The following is a 20,559-nucleotide window of genomic DNA, read 5'->3' on the forward strand; positions in this document are numbered from 1 at the left end:
TTTGCTTTGTCTTCCTTTGAATCCACTTCCTCATGTTATTTCTGTATCTCTTACAACAATCATCTATTTTTAAATGAATACATAGTGTAGTTTTGACAGAATTGGGTATCATCTGAAGACAAACATTTGGTGTCTTGGTAAATGATATGATCACACAGGGCTGTTTAAAATTAGGTGAAAATGAAGAGTGTGAATTCAGATTTTAGTGCTCTATATTCCTCTCCATCTTTTTATAACCTGTTTTCATTGAAGTAGAGTCACTCAATGGCCATTACTACAAATGTTTAAAATATTGTATTAAATTTTACTGAAGTAATTTTTTTTATTTTGAAACATGAATTTAAATGGCCTGGAAAGATACAAACAATGACAATATGTTCTGTTTTTTTCTTTCCTTCTTTTTTTAATCTGGATAAAAGTGACTCAAAATGACTCACAATTATCAGTCACGGATGGCAATTTATTTTTATCATTCTTTTTTGTTTGTCGTTGTGTTTTTTTTCATTTTATTTTTACCATTCTGTGTTCTTTTTAAAACTTGTCAGTGAAAGTTTAGAATTAATGCTGTACTTTAGTTCACTTCTTTTTTAATTATTTTCCAGAACAACACACAGATCCATTTGTTTCTTTTGATTTTCCACAGATGGGTATGTTTATTTTTTAAACAAATGTTTTGTGGTGGCATTTGTTAATCCCTCCTTGTTGGAATACTTTTATGTTACCACATCCCAGGTCCTCTACTACTTTGCTACATTTGATCAAGTTCCTTGCAGAATATTCTTTCTTCTCACAACTCTTATGGGATTAGAGGTTTTACACATCCTCTCATGACTCATTTTCCATCAATTCTGATGAATTACTATTAGATAGCCAAATATTACTGCTTTAAGGAGCTTCAGGCTCCAGCACATAACTGAATGCCAAATACCACATGCAGTCAGCTTAGGGCTGACATGACCAAACCGGACAACAGTTTGTCCCTTGCCTCTCCTCATGGAAGCCTTGCCCCAGAGAATGCCATTACCATCCATGCCACTGTCAAAGCCAGAAACGCAGTATCAGTCTCATGTCCTCCTTTCCCTCGCCGTGCGCCACAAGCAGATGCTTAATTCCTACTATTCTATTGATTCCACTTCCTAATCATATTTTCAAAACCTCTGCTTATCTCCATTTCGTCTGTCACATTCTTAATCCAGGCAACAATATTCTTTCCCTCTGACAAGTTAAAAGGTCTCTAACAAACATTTTCCCAGATTCAGATCTTTTCTTTTTCTGTATTGACTCAACATAATTTTTCCAATACGCTAAATATGCCATACCACTTCTTAGTTTAACACTCATAAATTATGTTCTACTAATAGTAGGAGTAAAACAACTTCTTAATATGACTAAGAATTTATGCAGCCAAGTTGATACATTGTGGAGGGGAAACCACCACTGACGGGCAAGTGTGGTTCCAGAGTACACTTGGCAGCAGTTCCTGAGCAAATAATTCTCCCCAACTAGAAATGTTCAGTTAAACCAGGAACAGGGTTTTCTTCTTGTTTCTCTTGCTCTCGCTCTTTGTGTGTGTACAACACTTTCCTTTCAGGTATGAGAGCAACCAAATAGGTTTGGTAATTGAAGAGAAAAAGGAAGTCACCTTGTATCAAGAAAACTTTTGTGAAAGAGGTTATCCCTTTCTAGAAAGGTTTAAAGGGAGAGAAGCTCATGGTAGACCTAGCTGCTCAGATCTGAGGGAAGGGATTTCCAAGAAGTTTGGCCAATATCTTTTTATGTGGTACAATATATACTGAGAAAGTATGCAGGCTGACCTGTCTCATTGCTGATACAGGAATGGCTCTGAGAGTAGAGAGAGACAGATGGATTGTTTGAATGATCAGGTAGAGAATGTATAAGAGTAAGCCTATTTTACTTCCCAGTCATGAGACGTAAAAAGATGAACTCATTGAAGTTTACAGCCCCTAAATATGGAAAATTCTCTATGCAAAAAGACATTCATTACAGCCTTTTAATGAGAGACGAGTCACCTGTATCATGGACTAACAGGTCTACAAATTCTTGATACTGTCCCTGTCCTTAGTAACTAGCAGCACTATTCATTCAGTTGGTAAAGTAAAAATCTTGAAGTTATTTTTAAATTTTATTTATTTATTTTTAGAGAGAAGGGAAGAAAAGCAAAAGGAGAGGGAGAAAAACATCAATGTGTGGTTGCTTCTCATGCACACCCTACTGGGGACCTGGCCCGAATCCCAGGCGTGTGCCCTGACTGGTGACCCTTTGGTTTGCAGGCCCATGCTCAATCCACTGAATTGCACCAGCCAGGGTAATAAAGTTATTTTTTACTTTTCCTCTTATATTCTTCTAATCTATCATTAAAGCTGGTCAGTTTTAACTTTAAATAAGCCTGATAATTTCTCTCTTTTTCATGACTAACGTGCTAAGTTAAGTCACTCTGATCTCTGTCTTTTGTGTTTGGAATGTAGCCAATGCTCAGTGAATTTTTCTAGAAAAGATGATTAAATATTACATATGCATATATTCATAGAAATATCATATGAAAATTCTTCTATTTTATTTTAGTCAATAGACAATTTTAAAAGAAATGTCCATTACTTAATGAACTTATTTAGCATTATCTTGACTGTGTATTCTTCTCTCCCAAAAATGCTTCTTGTTTATGAATGTAAAAATTTGTTCTCATTCTTTATGATTTATTTGAAATATTCTATTCTGCAGGAAGTTTTCTCCCCTTCTGAAGAAACAAATGCTGTTTTTCCCTCCCCTAAATCTCCATGTGTACACTCCAGCTCTATCTCTCCAAGGAGCTTACCCCTTCTTTTTTTCCTCACAGTTGATTTATTGTTCTGAATATGTTTCTTCCTCTATCAAATTAGAAACTCCTTAAAGACATCTTCTTTTAAATATTAAACCACAGTAGCCTAAGCTATTGTCTTATTAGAATCCCTTCCTCCCACACCAGTAAGTTAATGTAATTATAATGTGACTTCTTTAAATAAAACAGTCATAACACATACATGAAACACACATATAGCATGTATCATATTTGAACTTCCAACATAGCCTTAATTGGCTAAGTATTTTACATAAGTGAATGAAAGAATTAAAAATTCCATGAAGAGTAAAATATTTCCAGCTGTGTGAATTATAAAACAGTAAAATAAAAATGTTTATATTTTATGGTGCTGCATTTTAAATTTTTATATATGTATAAACAGGAACTGCAAGATTAATGTTCATATACTAATACTAATGATAATTTATTACCTGTGCATGCTATAATTGGTTTGTTTAAATAAGGCACATTATAATCACATTAACTCACTTCAGGGTGTTTAATGTAACATTGCTATATCCTGCTGTGTCTTATTACTTAAATGGAGTTGCAATTTGGTTTTCCTGCTGACTATTCAATTGTGTTTTCTAGACAAAGACAAATAGTAACCTACATCAAATTATTGTTGTTTGTCTAAAGAGAACAGTGATCAATACCACATGAGCTGAGGCTGGCTACCTCTTTTTTCTCTAACACTGAATTTAAATTAGTAAAGATATTCAGCACAGTTTAATTTAGAATGCATTGGACAGCCTGATTTGCTCCCTGTGAGATTTGAATATGCACTCAGTTGGGCACCATCTATTTACCTAACACTTTGCATATAAGATAAGACATCACATTTATTATTGTATTTAATTCTCAAGGTAAAGAATATCATTAGTAAAAATTACCTATGAAGTAGGTAGAGCAGATAGGATTAACCACAATTTAATCTCTGAATTGTAGAGATCCAGGACTACAGTAATAGTGTCTCAACAAATACTTGTGCTTTTGCACTATATAATATTATGCTTCAAAATTATAATATTATGCTTGATCTCTTCCTCATCATACTATCTAAATCATGTCAACACAAAAATAAAGTGCATAACACTTTACCCTAACCTCGTAGTTTCTTGACCGTAACTTAATCCCATACATTTAATCTTATTATCACTCAATACAGGATTCCTAAAATGTAAAAGTTCAATACTATATGTATGTACAATTTCTTGCCTTATCGTTCTCTTATGACATTAGTTCTACTCTGGCGATCAAGCCCTCAGCACTCTTCACTCTATTCCCATCCTTGTCTTAGCTTCTGTTACTTCCTTACATGATAATGCCATATAATAACTCACTATAATCACTTCCATGGCCAGAAACATGAAACTCTTTCCCTCTTGCAAAGTTGTGCTCCACTGGCAACACCATGTAGGTGTACGCAGGAACCATCATCTGGGTCTATTTCCCTTGAAACTCATGTTCTGGGTCCTCATTTGGTCTTTGTTTCTACATGCCCTTCATCCTAAATCCAGGGGCTCCTCCCTCTCAGTCCCTTTGGTATTTATTACAAACTCACTTTTACCCCAGTTTCCCTCTTTTTCCTTTCCATGCTTTCAGGGGATGATTTGGCAATTTTATTTCCAAGAGAAAAAGGAAGAAACACTTGAGCTCTTCCTGACTTCTCCAGTCCCGTGTCTGCAGGTTTATTTGCATTCCTAATCAGTCTTACAAATATTTTTTTTCTTACTTAAGTAAATTGTTTCTCTTCACCTTGAAAAATTAAGTTTTAACTTATTAATTCATTTCATTTTCTTGTGTTTCCTTGAAAACCTTATCTCATATATTATCTCTTTTCACTTATACCTTTAAGCTCTCCTTTTATATTGATTCTGTGCATGTGTGTGTGTGTGTGTGTGTGTGTATAATATATATAATCAGTGACTTTTCATGATTGAGAATAAAAATTGTCATCATTTAACACATTAATAAAGAATAAATAAATATAGCAAAATGGGAAAAAATAAACAGCAACAGCAACAAAAACTTCCTTCAATCTTCTTCAAAATCTGACGTCTTTTGTCTTTCTTCTTCACTCTCCTTTTTTTCCTCTTCTCTTCTTCCCTTCTCCCTTCCACTGACCCTTGGAAACAGCCATTTTATTCAGTAACTTTTGTCTAAGAATGCTTCAATATTTTCTATTATCTTCTTTTATTGTGGTTGTGATAAGTGCCATTCACTGAGTATTATCATTTCTTCCCTTTTCTGCTGATTAGTAGGATTGCATTTCTGCACCTCCTTAAACTTAGGTGTGTTGTGCCTTGCCATTGAAATGCATATCAAAGCTGTCAATGCCTGCCTATCCCCTAGGATCCCTTTGCCATTTTAATGCACAAAGACTCTTGTGTTTTCACTGCCAAATTTCAGATCTGTGATGCTCTTTGGGACACTGGAGCCCAAAAAGCCTTGAATTTTCTATCACCACAGTGGAAACCCAAAAAAGTAATGGACATGTAGAGAGGTATAATAACACAGGCTCCGCGCCTCCTGTGGTAAGGACACATTTCAGAGTTGACCTGTCCAGTCTCCATAGCTACCCTGATGATGAAGCCAAAATTTCAGGGCACTTTGCTACATATTGCAACATTTCTTGGCTTTGTTTCCTTTCAGTCCCACTTTCCCACTCTGCTACTGCTTTTGTCTGTGGTCACTTACTGCTTATATTCCTCTTACATGAACTATTAACTCACCATTAGTTCAAGGGCTATTTCTGAGAAACCCAAACTAAAAGAAAATATCTATGGAATTGACATGTCATATCAGGCTGAAGAAGTCCATGTGTGATTTGCCACCTACTTGTCACTGTTTGGCGATATTCCAGACAGTGACTGGTCTGTTGGCCTGGAGCCAGGAGTGAGGAGAATGTGGAACAGAGTCCACAGTTAACTCATGATGGACATGCAGCATGTGAGGAAAATGAAACTTTGTCATTTAAAGCTACTGAGCTGTCTATCTTATTACTTGTCTCCCTAGCATAACCTAGCCTACCCTTATGCTAGGAGCATAAATTCACACTCCTCTTATATCAATGTATACATTATCAGGATAGATTAGGTTATGCTGTAACAACAAATTACAAAATTTAAGTGCTTATAATAAGAAATTTTCACTCTTCCCTGCTACAGGGGCTCTTGTTCTATTTCCTGGTCCTCATGTTGCCTAACAAAAGTGGGGTTCAGCTGTCTGCTGCTGCCCACAGGCATGTTCTGCAGACATGGGCTGGTGAGAAAGGAAAGACGTCTTTATCAAAGGGCTGCACAATTTGGGACCATTAGAGACTCCCTGGCTGCACGCTCGTCTCTTTCCCAAAACCGAGTCTAAGCACAGCCATTCCCAGAAACAGAAAGAGTGCCCAGAATTCCCGCCACACCCTTATCTGGCCTTTAGAGACTGAGGCTGCTAAGCAGAAAGCTCTCTGGCTTCAGGCTCTCTCCCTGGAATCTGCATGTGGGACTGGAGCTGCCATGTCACCACCGCCTCTTCCTGCACAGGGACCTGGGTCACTGCCAACCACTGCAGTAGCCGTTCGGGGGCTCCGTCATGCCAGCTGTGGGGCCCAGCACCTGCCACAGGGTTCAGTGCCTGCCACTCAGTCATGCTGCTTCCAGGGCCCACCAGCCCTGCAAGTACTCCACTTCCATGGGCTCTGGGAGGGTCCAGTGTCCACAGGCAATCTGGTCCTTTTCCCAGGCTAGACTAACAGGATCTTTCCTGGCACAGCACTTCCCCATTCTTCCCTGCATAATAAGGGAACAGAAGGGCTTTATCCTCATCCAAACGTTTCACTGTCTTCATACTTGCTCCATGCAGGGCCTTCTGCAGCCGTGCCTCTTTCTGGTGGTAGAAAAATCTGTTGTCTCGCGCTGCACTAGCAGTGTCACTTCACCAGAGCTGCCTCTGGAGATTCCTGTGGCCTCTCCCTCACTCCAGGGTCTAGCCAGGCCATCTGGCCAAGTCTACCTGCATCAATGGCTTGGCTTTCCCATTTTTTGTGATTTTTATCTTCAAGTTGGTACTCTTAACTTCACTCAAATCTAACCAGTGCTGTCCGAAAATATAATGATGAAAGCCACATTAATAATTTAAAATTTCCTAGACACCACATTTAAAAAAACAAATAGCACTAGGTGAAATTTATCTTAATATTATATTTTATTCAAACCAATATATTCAAAATATTCTTATTCCAGCATATAATCTACATAAATAAAATAGTGATGTATTTTACATTTTATTTTTTATGCTTAATCTTGGAAATCTGATTTGTGTTGAACATCTCAATTTGAACACTAAATTTTCATAAGAAGAATCTGATGTATATTTCATGAAATGTACAACTGAGAAAGTAAATTCACATTCCATATTTTTAAAGAAAGATATTTAAAAATTTCCCAATAATAAGTTGGATATCAGTTTTTAAATTAAATTAACTAAAAGTGTATAAATTTGAAAATTTCGCTTCTTACTTGTATAAGCCACATTTCAAGTGCTCAGTAGTTATCTGTGGAGAGAGGCTACCTTATTGGGTATAGCCTGGCTCTACCAGACATTTTCTCTGAGACAGAACTTTTCTTTATCTACACTAGCCAGTCATTTCCCTTTGTATCTGTGATGGCTAATTTGGGTTATACATCCTTTTCTAAACCAATTCTTATATAGGGGGATGGTGTTTCACTCCCATATTCCTGTGGGTCTTTCATCTATCATTCTCTCATGTTTCTGATATTTTAAGGCTTATTTTTGTTTAGTTGCCACTGACTGAACTCAGGAACTGAAAAATATTAATATTTTTTTTTATCCAGGAATGTTAAACAACCACCTATGTTCAGAACAAAAGCTAAACACTAGTGAAGAAGAAAACATCTGCCTAGTTAACTGAATCGGTCCCGTGCACCCTAGAAGGCCATATGACATACCTTATTGATGCTGAATTTCCTTCATGTTAGGTTGATGGATGGTTCATATGAGTAAAGGCAGATTATTTTGGAGATAATTAATTTACAAATACAGTCAATTAAACATTGTAAAACTTGGATAGTATTTTGCTTAGCTTAACGTTGGGTCAGGTTTCCCAAATTTCACTTTCAGGACAGAAGCAGGCCAACAATGACAACAACAACAACAAAACAACAGGAAAAAGCAGACCAGAAATTGACTAAGCATTTATTTAGAACTGGTATAAAAGGAATTAAACTGGATATCTGGGTACTGAATAATGTCAACATTCTGAATAGTGTTAGAAACAAGAAAAATGAAGTTTATCATTATTTCAAAGGAACAAGGTAAAACTAGAACTGGGGTTGAAAATTAAGTGCTTAAGAGTCATATCAATCTAAAAACAAAATAGCTTTATATATTAAGAAGCAAATGGTGTGAATGAAGCCAAAAAGTCCTAATAATATTTATCTTGAATGTATATGAGACACCTCTAACTCATTTAATTAGATGGTGTGTGTGTGTGGCGGGGGGGCTCTGCCCACAGGGCCCCCTGGGCGCCAGGGATGAGAATAAGTCTACCAAGACAAGATCTGCTTGGAGAGGAAAGGTGGCTGATCTCTCAAAGGAGAAGGCCCAAGAGCCTTTTCCTCAATGGGCTTTTATTGGGTTTGTTTGCACAGGAATACAGATAAAGCTCATTAATCATTGTCAGGCAATAAGGATTAAACAATAGATAACAAAGAACTCTGATGGCTTATTTTGAGTCAGGGTCAGATAGTTAAAGAGCTATAAAACGTTGAGGAACAAACTTAACTTCTTCCTTGGACCCTTATCATTTAATTGAGAGCATTCTAAACAAAGAAGGTTTCACAGGATTTTACATATTCTTTCTTAGGCCTGATTGCCCCAGAGGACCTTGCCCTTTCCAGCACAGGGCTGCACCACCCTCCAGCATTGTCTCAGGCTTAAGTCAGGTAGGGGTAGTAAGGCAACCAAGAGATTAGGAGACTTCTTGCAGACAGGATGAGGACTCAGGCTTTGTCAAAGCCGAGGGGTGAGGGTCCATCACCCCTGTTGCTGTACCCCCCCAAAGTCCTTCCTTGGGGGCCTCCCACATGATCATGCCTGGCTTAGGTCATTCTCCCCTTTGGGGAATTTTACCCGTCATTGCCTAACTGATCAAGCCTTGGGGGCCAGTTATGGAACAAGGAGCAGAAGCGGTGCTGCGCTCCTGCCAGGGAGATAAGACTTGTCTCCTTAGTGTCTTTTTGTCCAAAGGCCTCCCACTCAGCCTTAGCCATGGGGGGTTACTGCTTCTGAAACCAGGCAGGGCGATTCCCAACAATGATGACTTTGTTTTGCTTGAGTGAGTTAGCTAGAGTTTAGAGCATGAATTTTTGTAGAAAATCTGATAGAATTTTTAAAAAGGCCCTAGAACTACTAATTGATGGTAGTAAGATTATAGGGGAGAAAATTAATATACAAAGGTTAGTGGTGTATCTATATACCAACAATGAACAATCAGAAATTGAAATTTAAAAATCAATATTATTTTAATAGCATATAAAAAATGATATATGAGGGATAAACTTGACAAAAGGTGTATAAAAGCTGTAAAAATGATAATATCTAGTGCAAATCAATTAGAGTAAATCTAAATTAATTGAAAGAACAATCAGATGACTATTGTTAAGATGGATTTATTTTGCAAATTGATCTATATGTTCAGTGTGATATTAATCAAAATCCTAGCAAGTGTTTTTTGCAGAAATTGAAAAGCTATTCTAAAGTTGATCTGAAAATACAAAGCTCATAGAATAGCCAAAGTGACTTTGATTTTTAAAAGGACAATGTTGGAGGACTAACAGTATTTTATTTTGATAACTATTATGAAGTTACCATGTTCAAAATACCATGGTATTGGCATCAAATTAGATCAATGAACAGAATGAAGTCCAAAAATAGAGTCACAACACTCAGACAACTGACTTCAAAAAAATGGTGAGTAGGAAATTCTGTGGAGAAATGGGATTCTTTCCAAAATGTGGTGCTGGAACAATCAGATATTCGTATGCAAAAAAGCACTTTAACCCATATTTTTTTCCACTTACAAATATATCAAAATGAGTCATGTCTTGAATGTAGAAAGTAATGCTATAAAATTTCTAGAAATATGCATGAGAAAAATCTGTGTTTCCTTAGGTTAGGAAAATGTTTCTTAGGTATGACATGAAAAACATGATCTACGATGAAAAAAATAAATCAAACTTCAACAAAAGTTAAAAAATTATTTTAAAAACCTCCATTCCTTAATAGATCTTGTTAAGAAAATGAAAAGGTAACCTTTAGATGAGGAGAACTGTTTGCAAAACATATATCTGCTAATGGATATATATAACTTTAAAAGCTTTTAAAATTCTATAAGCTAAAACAGCACCCTAAATAAGATACAGAGAAAAGTTTTAAGTAGATATTTAATCAAAGATGTATTGATAACAAATAAGCACAAGAAAAGATTCTGAACATTAGTCATTAAGAAAATGAAAATTAAACCATAACCATGTACCACTACTACTTTTATAGATGACTAGTATTAATAGCACTTACCATACCAAGTGTTGGCAAAGGTGTGGAAAACTGAAGCTCTCATGCATGGTGGTGGGAATGAAAAATGGTACAGCTACTATGGAAAATAGCTTCATACTTTTTAAAATAATCCAACCTAGACCTACCTTGTATCCCATATGTTCATTATCCAAGAGAAATAAAAAGATATGTCTATATAGACATTCATTCATGGATATTCACAGCAGTTTTTTTTTTTTTGTAATAGCCCAAATTAGGAAAAAAGAAATAAAATGATCAGCAGGTAAATAAATTAAAAATCTCATATATCTATACAATGAAATACTATTCAGGAATTAGAAAAACAATTACTATAATATAAATATCAAAATACTCATATGAAAAAAGCAACATAAAATATATTCTGTGGGATCCTATCTACATAAAATTCTAGGAAAATGCATTATGACAATAAAGCTGATAAGTAATTAACTAAGGGTGTTGGAAAATCCAGTCAGAAAGTGAGGGCTGATTACAAACACACATAATGATACCTTTGGGAGATAATTGATATGTTCATTATCTTAATTGTGGTCATTGTTTCACAGGTATATACATAAATTAAAACCTATCAAATTGTCCAGTTTAAATATAAGCAGTTAATTGTGCATCAAATTTCCCTCAATACCACTATTAAAGTTTTCAAAAAAATCATGTGATTAAATTCATTGCATTTGGAAGAGTTTACAGAGTGACTGTCTACAATTCCATGAGATTAAGAAAAGCTAACATCACAATTTCATGAGATTAGAAAAACCTAACATGATGTCATCATATGATAAAACCAAAGGTAAGGTTAATTCAGAAAATCATTACCATAGAGTCTTCTTTCTTTCTTAAGGTGACTATTGCTAAAGTGAACAGGTAAAAGCAATCAGTTGATAGATTCTTAGTTCATATATAATTAACATAAATAAGTTGTTTAAGATAAGTCCAGCTTTTCCTGGGGAATGTTTTTAGAGAATTAATTCCTATAATTGGCTAAAAAGAAGATTTTATATAGTGTTTTGTACTGCCAGTAATTACTTAATTACTTTAAAAAATATATATATGTGTAGTTTCAAATAGTATCATACACTGTAAGCAGTTGGAGGTCTCATCAGTTCTGCAGGAGCCATGCTACAACGAATGCAAGGGTGCAGAGTACATATGTTTTACAACTCCACTGACATGAGGGCAGAGGTGAGAAACTTCAAGGAATGCAAGACTTGACTCCCTTATGGGAAAGTTCTAGTACATTATTGCTTGACATAAATCTTGCACTGATAATTGGACATCATATAAATTGAGGCTATAAGTAATAATATAAATTACCTCAACCAAGTACTCCTCAATCATATAAAGCCACAGAACTTAACCAAGTTGCTAAGATAAAGTTTTTACATAATATACTTACAGATAATGAAATAGTTTGATTTGTTAGAGTTTTGCTAGTTACAAGTCAATTATATGACTATCAATTGTATGTCCAAAACAAAAAATTTGTTTTTATTTTTGTGTTGTCCTTATTAAATTACTTTTGGGACAAGTAGTAATTACGAACTTATGCTATTCACGCTTTGAAATTTCTTCTCCATGGTTGAATACCATCAATCATTGTACTAAACCTGCAGTTTGAAGACAAAGAAATACATATTTTTAATGAATAATTATGAAAACCAACATATACTATTTCTACTGATTTTGATTCAGCAACACTAATGTTGCTGAACATTACAAAATTCATCTCTAGATCAATACCAAGCCATCTATATTAATTCATGTAATTTAGACTAACAATTTCACATGGTCAAATAGTGTGAAGGAGCACAGGAAATTGGTCCCGGCCAGATGGCTCAGTTGTTTGGTTTGCTATCCCATGCACCATACTGTGCCCAGTGAGGGCACCGACCTGGGTTGGGAGTTCCAGCCCTGGTCCGGTGATGTCTGTCTGTCTGTCTCTTTCTCTCTCCCCATTCCTCCCTCTCTCTAAGATCCATAAACACATCCACTGGTGAGGATTAAAAAAAACAAAATAATGTAAAATGTAAACGCTATGTTTGTTCGTGACAGATATATTTAGCAGTACTCCATAGTCTAGCCATGATGAATTGCTGATGATCACGGCGAAAGCCTACCAGATCCTCATGGCTGAATACTGACCCAACGGGCCTGAATACTTCCCTTTCTAGTAAGGTAATTACTTTTTACTTTAAGTAGACAGTAGTATATATTTAAATTTTAATATTGCTCCAACCTTTACTCTGGGTGTAACCTTGTTAGGAAAATATTAAGTGTTGCGGGACATGGATGAGGACCAATGCGGTTCTGTGGGACTGGACTGAAAATGGGTTCTTCTATGGTATCACAGAAAACACGTTTTAAAGATCCATGCATAGGAGGACATGAGGTGCAGTGGTAAGACTTTTGGAGCAAAAACAAAGGACTGCCCCCCGCCTGCAGTGCTGGATGTCTCATCCACCACCAGGTGGCTCAATTCCTTCTTGTGGTGGTAGAAGGCTGGCCCCTGGGGCTGCGAGCCAGCACTTGTTCTCACCAGCCTAGGAGATACTACATTACCCTGGCATTGGCTTCTGAAGTTTCTGCAGTCTTCATTACTCTCCATTCTGGTACAGGCTGTTATCAGGGGCTGCACTTCAGCGGGGCATCTGCTACACCTGCCACACCCAGTCCCCTAAGGCTGCTATGGAGAGAGAGCAATTGAACAAACTTCTGGCTTTTGTTAAGTTTGATTTTAGCTCCTTGGGTATGGGAAAGAGTAAGCTTTCTTACAAACTAATCAACCTTCTTCCTCATTCTTCAGTGTCTTTCCTGGATCCTCCAGGGTTTTGTGCCCTTATCTGATTCTTTTCCCAGACTTTCCCAGGCTAGCCTCCTCCTTTTTATGGTCACTACCTTGGCTGCCCCTCACCCCTGCCACTCAATCTGCAGGAAGGGGCTGGTTGTTCCCTGGGGAGAATGAAAAGCTTATCCATATCCTCTCTCTCTACTGGGGTGTGGGGATAGAGAAATGTTAGCCCCTTGATGAAGCAATGAGTCTTTGTCCTGCAATGTCTGGAAGCTGTAGGTTCAGACTTAATTGGGCTTAGCTAGTTTAGCTGCCTCTTTTTTTGTTAACTCCTAAGTAGCTGCCTACTTTCTCATTAGTATAAGAGAATCTGAAATGATATGCCATCTGATCTTATTAGTGCAATATTGTTATGAAAATTAATGGAGAATCTCAAGTTTTTCTGTTTCTTCAGTTTAGGGTCGAGTTTGTAGCCAAATGTGACCAAAGAGATAATGCTATGACTCCCCACACACCAGCCATCTCCTCAGCTTGAGACTCATCATGGCAGTCCTTTGAGGATTTTTGTAGAGGATGACCATGTTTGCTCAGTTTGGCAAAGACTGCCAGGATTCTATCTCTACTTATGTTTGGGGCCTCTGAGAAAAAGTCAGTGTTTATCCTGAGAAAAAAGCTGAGTTTTTCCGCTTCTATATTCTGGTTCTTGGCTTTCAACATGAAAGATACTAACTTGGTCTTTATAGTTTGCATAGCATCCCAGCATCCCAGATTTTATAAAACATTAGTTGTTAAAGCTTCACCAGCATAAATGAACCAGTGAGTGGCTATTTAAAGTTTGTTAAATAATTTTGTTTGAAGTTATTTTTGATTCAAATTAAATTCCTTGTATTCATTCACTTGTTTCTCTTTGTGGGTTATATATATGTATAGGCCTAAGTATATATACACACACACATATATACATATACATACACACATACATAAACCATATATATAAGCCTAAATACATATATTTAGTCAGCCATCTATCAAGTTGTTTACTCTAAAATGTTATTTCTGAAACAAATTTCCCATTTAAATTCAAAGCCATTTTATTTAAAATAGAGGAATTTTAATTCATTCATTTAAAAGAGATCAAATTGGAAAGTTGTTTTAATTCACTGCTTAATTTTGTGTCAACTCCTTAAATATTTTAATTATACTATTAGACTGCGAGTAAATTCACTGGCATCCTGCCTGCAGATAACAAGTTAATACACAAATAGAAATTCCCACTGTGCTGGGATACTGTGACATTTTAATGCCAACAAAACTATGGTGGCACTCTGACCTTCAGACAGGGAAGGTCAGAGGGGAAATTTGCAAATTTCCAGCACCATGCCCAGCTTAATGAAAACAAATTCAAAGAAAAAAGAAATAGAGAAGCCAGTCAACTTTGTGATTAACATACATTTTGTTATTTATATCAAATTTGACTAGAACTAGCAACAGCATAGATTCTTAATTAACAATAGAAAATCATTTCTGGAAAGAAAAGAAAAAGAAGCAACAATAAAAGAGGGAAACACAGAAAAGACATGTTATTTTCACAAAGAAAAGTAATTCATATCTTTTAAATTTATTAATTTATTCAGGCTACCTAGAGTGAGAAGTTGTTTTAGTTTTGATTTCCAGAGTAAAAAGAGAGAATTACAACATTTTAGACCATGTTTTAGACTATGATACTGCATTCTAAATCATTTTTTTAGTCACAGGAATCAAAATTTTTTGTTGAATAATTATCAAATATGTGACCTTTTACATTTTAGACATGTTATTCATTAATTGGCTTGTTGTATATACATTTTGTGTCTTTAACTTGAGTACAAATTCTTTGTGGTAAAGAATTTACATCTCATATTTTTATAACTCAGCCCCCATCTCCCTGATTAAATCATAATAAGGCTTCCTAACTGTCGCCATCTGTAGTCAAGCTTCCTCTAGTTCATGTCAAAGTAGTCTTTCTAAAGTTGAGATCTAATCCCATCACTGCCCTATTCTGGGTGAAATAAAAAAGACCTAAGGGCAATCACCTAACTCTGTGTACTGCTTAAGGTTATGCCATTTCCCCACAGACAAACTGTGGCAAGAAACCAATCCAGTTGAAATGGGCCCAAATTCACAGACTCCTTAACAAGACTCTGTCACCTGCTTGAAGTGACCAAGCAGAGAATTAGTCAAACATAAGGAATTGGTGCTGCAGGTCCCTCAAGGAACCTACATAAGTAATTTTGGACTGTAAGAAGTTAGAGTAACTTACCCTCAGTTGCATCCACTTGGATTAGCCTGTACAATATCATATAAAGGAAAGAATGGGGTTCTCTGAAATAAGAAGATTCTTAATAATTATCTTCTCTGTGACTATATAGCAGAGTTTGTAAGAGAGCATAGAGAAGCTGGCCAAGTAGAGAACAGAAGCCACCGCAGTGAATTGGAATTATTACTGTATATAGCCATGTATAATGTGTATCCATGTTTTTAACCCAAACTTTCAGGAAAAACATCTTTTTAATTTTTTAATTCAATTATTTATTAATATATATTTAGCAACAGAACTGATTATCATATTCCAGAATATTACTTTGCATGTGGATATCATTATTGCTTTCTAGAGGTACACATTTAATGCATAAGCATAAAGAATTAAAAATATTTATATAGATATAGAATTAGCACTACCTATGTATAATGCACATCCTTACCTTTCCCTCAAAAATCTGGGCAAAAGAGTGCACATTATACACAGCAAAATGTGGTATATGCTTTCAAATAGACTCCTCATATCCTTCTCAAAAACTTAAAGTAGTCTTAATTATCTAATGGATGATGGCCAATTTTTTTCACCCACTTTAAAAGTCTGGTAATCTTTTACGATAACTCTTAAATGTGTCATAATTTAGTCAAAGAGAAAACTTTGAAAACTTTAGTGTTTCTGATGTAATCTATGATATTTAGTGTTTTTGTATGTTCAAATACATACTACACATAAGAACTTTGGCACAGTACTTGAAATACAGCACATGCCATATTTATTTATGACTCTAAACAGCCTTTCTTAACCAGGGTTCTGAAAAAATTGAGCATTGCTATTTTTCTCAGGTCTCTCAAAGTAAGTAATTAGCTAGTGCCATTTTAGATGCTTAAAAGATGAATTAATTTATTATACACAATGGATGCCTTGGGCATTAGAGAAATTCTGTCATGGCAACTCAATTGAGAAGGTCTGTTTGGAAACCAAATTAAATCCAACTTGTGCATCAATTTTCAAAAATAGAAAAGAAATCCAATATTTGATTTCATTTAACCCTTTTTTAGGTCTACACAAGGGAGGCTTCTTGGAGAGACTAGGGTTTATTAGGTGTCACAGCAGCTGTATTTTTCTCTGTGGTCGTTTATACTGTCTAAAAAACAGTGCTGACGCTCCACTTTAAGTGTTTTCCTTTTAAAAAAAATTAATTGTGGTAAGAACACACAGAGATCTACTCTCTTAACACATTTTAAATTGTACAATTCTGTATTGTTAACTATTGACACAGTGCTATACAGCCTAATCTCTAAAACTTAGTCATCTTATATAAATGAAATTTTATACCTGTTAATAGCTTCCCATAACCTCCTCCTCACAGTCCCTGACAACCGCTATTCTGTTTCTGAGTTTAACTGTTTTATATACCTCATATAAGTGAGATAATGTAGTACTTGTTTTTGTGACAAATTAAAACATGGCAAAGCACTTGAATAGATATTTCTTCAAAGAAGACATACAAATGGTCAACAAGAGTAAGAAAAGATGCTCAACGTCACTAACAATGAGGAAAATGAAAATGAAAACTCCACTGAGATTATCATTTCATACCTATTCCTCTCTCTTCTGCCCCTTCTTTTCTCTTTCTCAAATCAAAAAAGAAAAAACAATGTGTGGCCTTAAGTAAAAAGTCTCTATTTGCTTTAGATCAAACTTTAATTATACTGTTCAAATTTTCCTTACCCTTTTCATTTTCTACTGTATCAATTACTGATAGAAATTTGTTTTTACTGCCTAATTAGTTATTAGAGATTTTATGTTTGTTTTTATTTTAACATATTTAAAATGCTTTATTATCCTGTGAAATTACGGCTTTTATATTCAGGCTCCACCCTTTTTATTTTGGGCAAAGCATTTCTTAGAGCTATTTGACTGCTGTTACTACTGCTACACCACCATTTCACTTGGTAATTTTTTGAGATAGTTCACTGATCATTTGACTTCAATTTTTCAATGTCCTTATGGTTTCTGAAACAATAAACACATGCATTTTCTTAAAATACAGTCTGCCAGTCTTTACCTGAGTAGTTTATTGAATTTATTATGATATTTGAAATGCATTTATACTTATTTCTACTAGGTGTCATACTATTTCATTTTCTTCTCTTTTGTTATATTCTCCTTCCAAACTTATCTCCTACCTTTTATGTTTCCGTTCACATGGTACTATTTTTGGTCATTACATTTTTCCCTTTATTTTTTAAAGAGGAGAATTATGTTCTTCATGTATATAATTTTATTTAATAATGATTTGAATACTAATATTAACTTAATAAAATCTAAAGTTCATTAGCCTTTTTAACCTATTTGAACAGTAAAAATAAATACAATAATATAATACAAAGAAAAATAGTTATAATTACTTACCCCATTTTTATTGTGTTGTTCAATATAGTTCTGGTCTGTTTACAACCCAGGCATTGTTAATATTAAGTTGTACTATAAATATCAGCTTAGCTTTTATCTATCATTTACAATATTTATGTTTCATTCTAAAATTTTCAGTTTCTCTGGGAACATTCTTCCTCAATACATTTCCTAAAATTGTCTTTATAGATCTTTTTGTGAAAGGGGAAGCTATTTTCAGGAGGGAGGGATACTAAAACTTTAAGCCCTGGCACTGATTAGTCATTGGCTATGGTCTGCATGAGAAAGAAGCTGTGACCTCAGTAAAGCAGCTTTCTCCAACTAAGATGATGCCCGAAGTGGGTTAAGAGTTCAGAGCTGTCTTCCTGAACCATTCTCGGATGCTGGTGTAATAAATTCTTTATTCCTGTACATTGATCCTGGCAATTCATTTCAGTGACCCCCTCACAAAGAATTTTATGTTGGCAATTGTGTTCTGTCATCACAGAGAGCTATGTGATGGATATGTTTGTTTGGAACTATAGAACAATGATTCCATTGTATTCTGGCTTCTTTTTTTTTTTTTTGGCTATTGAGAAAAGATTAATCAGTTTAATTGTTTTATACTAGATGGTTGACTGCTTGTTATGGCTACTTCAAAAAATCTTCATCTCTTTCAAAAAAACTTTTTTTATGTGTTTATTTTGCAGTTACTATGATGTTTCACGTGGGGGCTGTTTTCATTAACTTATAAGCAATTTAGGAGGCTTTCTAGATATAAGTGTTTTATTTCCCTCAATCATAGGAATGTTTCAGCAATTATCTCTTCAGTTTCGTGTTTTCTTTCTGTTACAGCTTCCTAGACATCCAGATAGACTCTCGTTAGACCAAATTCTATCTTGATGTTCCTTAAGATGCCTTTCATATTTTCCTTAGCTTTGTCTCTGGGTTGCACTCTGAATGATTGATTTTGCTGTATAGTAAATTTTATGGATTCTCTTTTAGCTGTGTTTAATTTGTTGTTTAATCCATCCATGGATATTTTAATTTAAATTATTAAATAATTTATTTCTAAAGGTTCTATTTTGTGACTTGGGAAAGATGATTGGTTCCCTCTTGTTTTATATCATTTTTTTTATCTTTTAGTTTTTAATACATTATACATTATTGCTTTATATTCAGTACATCTTACATCTCATTTTAATATAAGATTGTGAACTTTCCTATACCTTGTCTGTTATGTTTGATACATGGGACATCATTTAAATGTTTAAAAACTTAAATGGAAACTGCTGACTATTTTCCTTAGGGTTCTGGTGTTTTTTTGTATGTATGTGTTTGAGTAGCTAGAAATACAGTTTCTCTAGTAAGCATTTGCCTTGGTCTTGTCAGTCAATTAGGTAGTGCTTTAACTCAAAATCTGTAATGTTTTCCAGATCAAATAATGCTAATTTTGATGAAAGCCTCTCAAATTGATGATTCTATGATTGCAAATTCCCACGGCCTATCTCCCCCCATCAACTCAATACCAAGTTCATGGTAGATTACTGTCCTTCAAAGTGAGATTTCTTTCTCATTTGTCTTTACACTGAAACTGTAACTATTCAAGGTCTCAGCTTTATACCAGGTCTCAGGTTTATGTTGAGGTATTTAATTATATTTCTAAAATTGGCAATAAGCTCTAGATCCTTTTTTCAATATCCCACCCAGATAAATTAGGTGATTAAGGTTTCCAGGTTTTGGCAGAAACATGATTTAAGCTCCTAAATGCTTTCTAACTGTTCTGTATTCAATTTGTTTCTGAGACTTATATATTTATTATTTTAAATATTTAGCACTTCATTAAAAATTACACACACACACTATATATTTATCTCTATTTACATATTCCAATTATTTTATATACTATAATAAGAATGACAATTCAAATGTGTATTCAACTATATTACTTCAAATGTTCCACACGCAAATAGAATATCACATCTAAATGTTTCAAAGATTTTCAAAATTATCTCTTTATGGATAAAACATAAGATAAGCTTCATCGCATTTTCCAACCACTAATTCAAATATCTCCTATTATAACACACTAAGACTCATTATTTTTTAGGTCACCCCTTTAAAATTTTCTAAATTATTTAAAAAAACAAACAGTTACAATTCTGCTGATAGTCTAATAATACATACTATAAATTATTAACAAACATAAAGTCATTACAAAGTAAAATTTAAAAATAAGCTCTAACATGAGTGTTGAAGTATGATTAAGCTAATATAGAAATCCAAAATCTTCAAAATAACAATATATTCCTCTATCTTCATATATTTTGTTTAAGATAAATGGAGAGAAGTCACACTAATCTATGCAATAAAATGTAATTAATTACTATTTCAGACTTCTCAAATTTATGTGAAATTTGTAAAAATATGTATACATATTTACATGTATATTTTAAAAAATAATAATTGGGGGAAAACAAAATAATAACAATATTCTTATTTCAATCATTCTTACTCTTCCATTCAGATTATTGAAATAAATAACAAATTTTAATATAATACAAAATAATTCAAAGAATAAGATACAGGAAAATAAGAGATTTAAATGTGCCATTC

This window comes from Phyllostomus hastatus, unplaced genomic scaffold (assembly GCF_019186645.2).
Source record: "Phyllostomus hastatus isolate PE091 unplaced genomic scaffold, TTU_PhHast_1.1 phas_contig_86, whole genome shotgun sequence".
Taxonomy (NCBI): domain Eukaryota; kingdom Metazoa; phylum Chordata; class Mammalia; order Chiroptera; family Phyllostomidae; genus Phyllostomus; species Phyllostomus hastatus.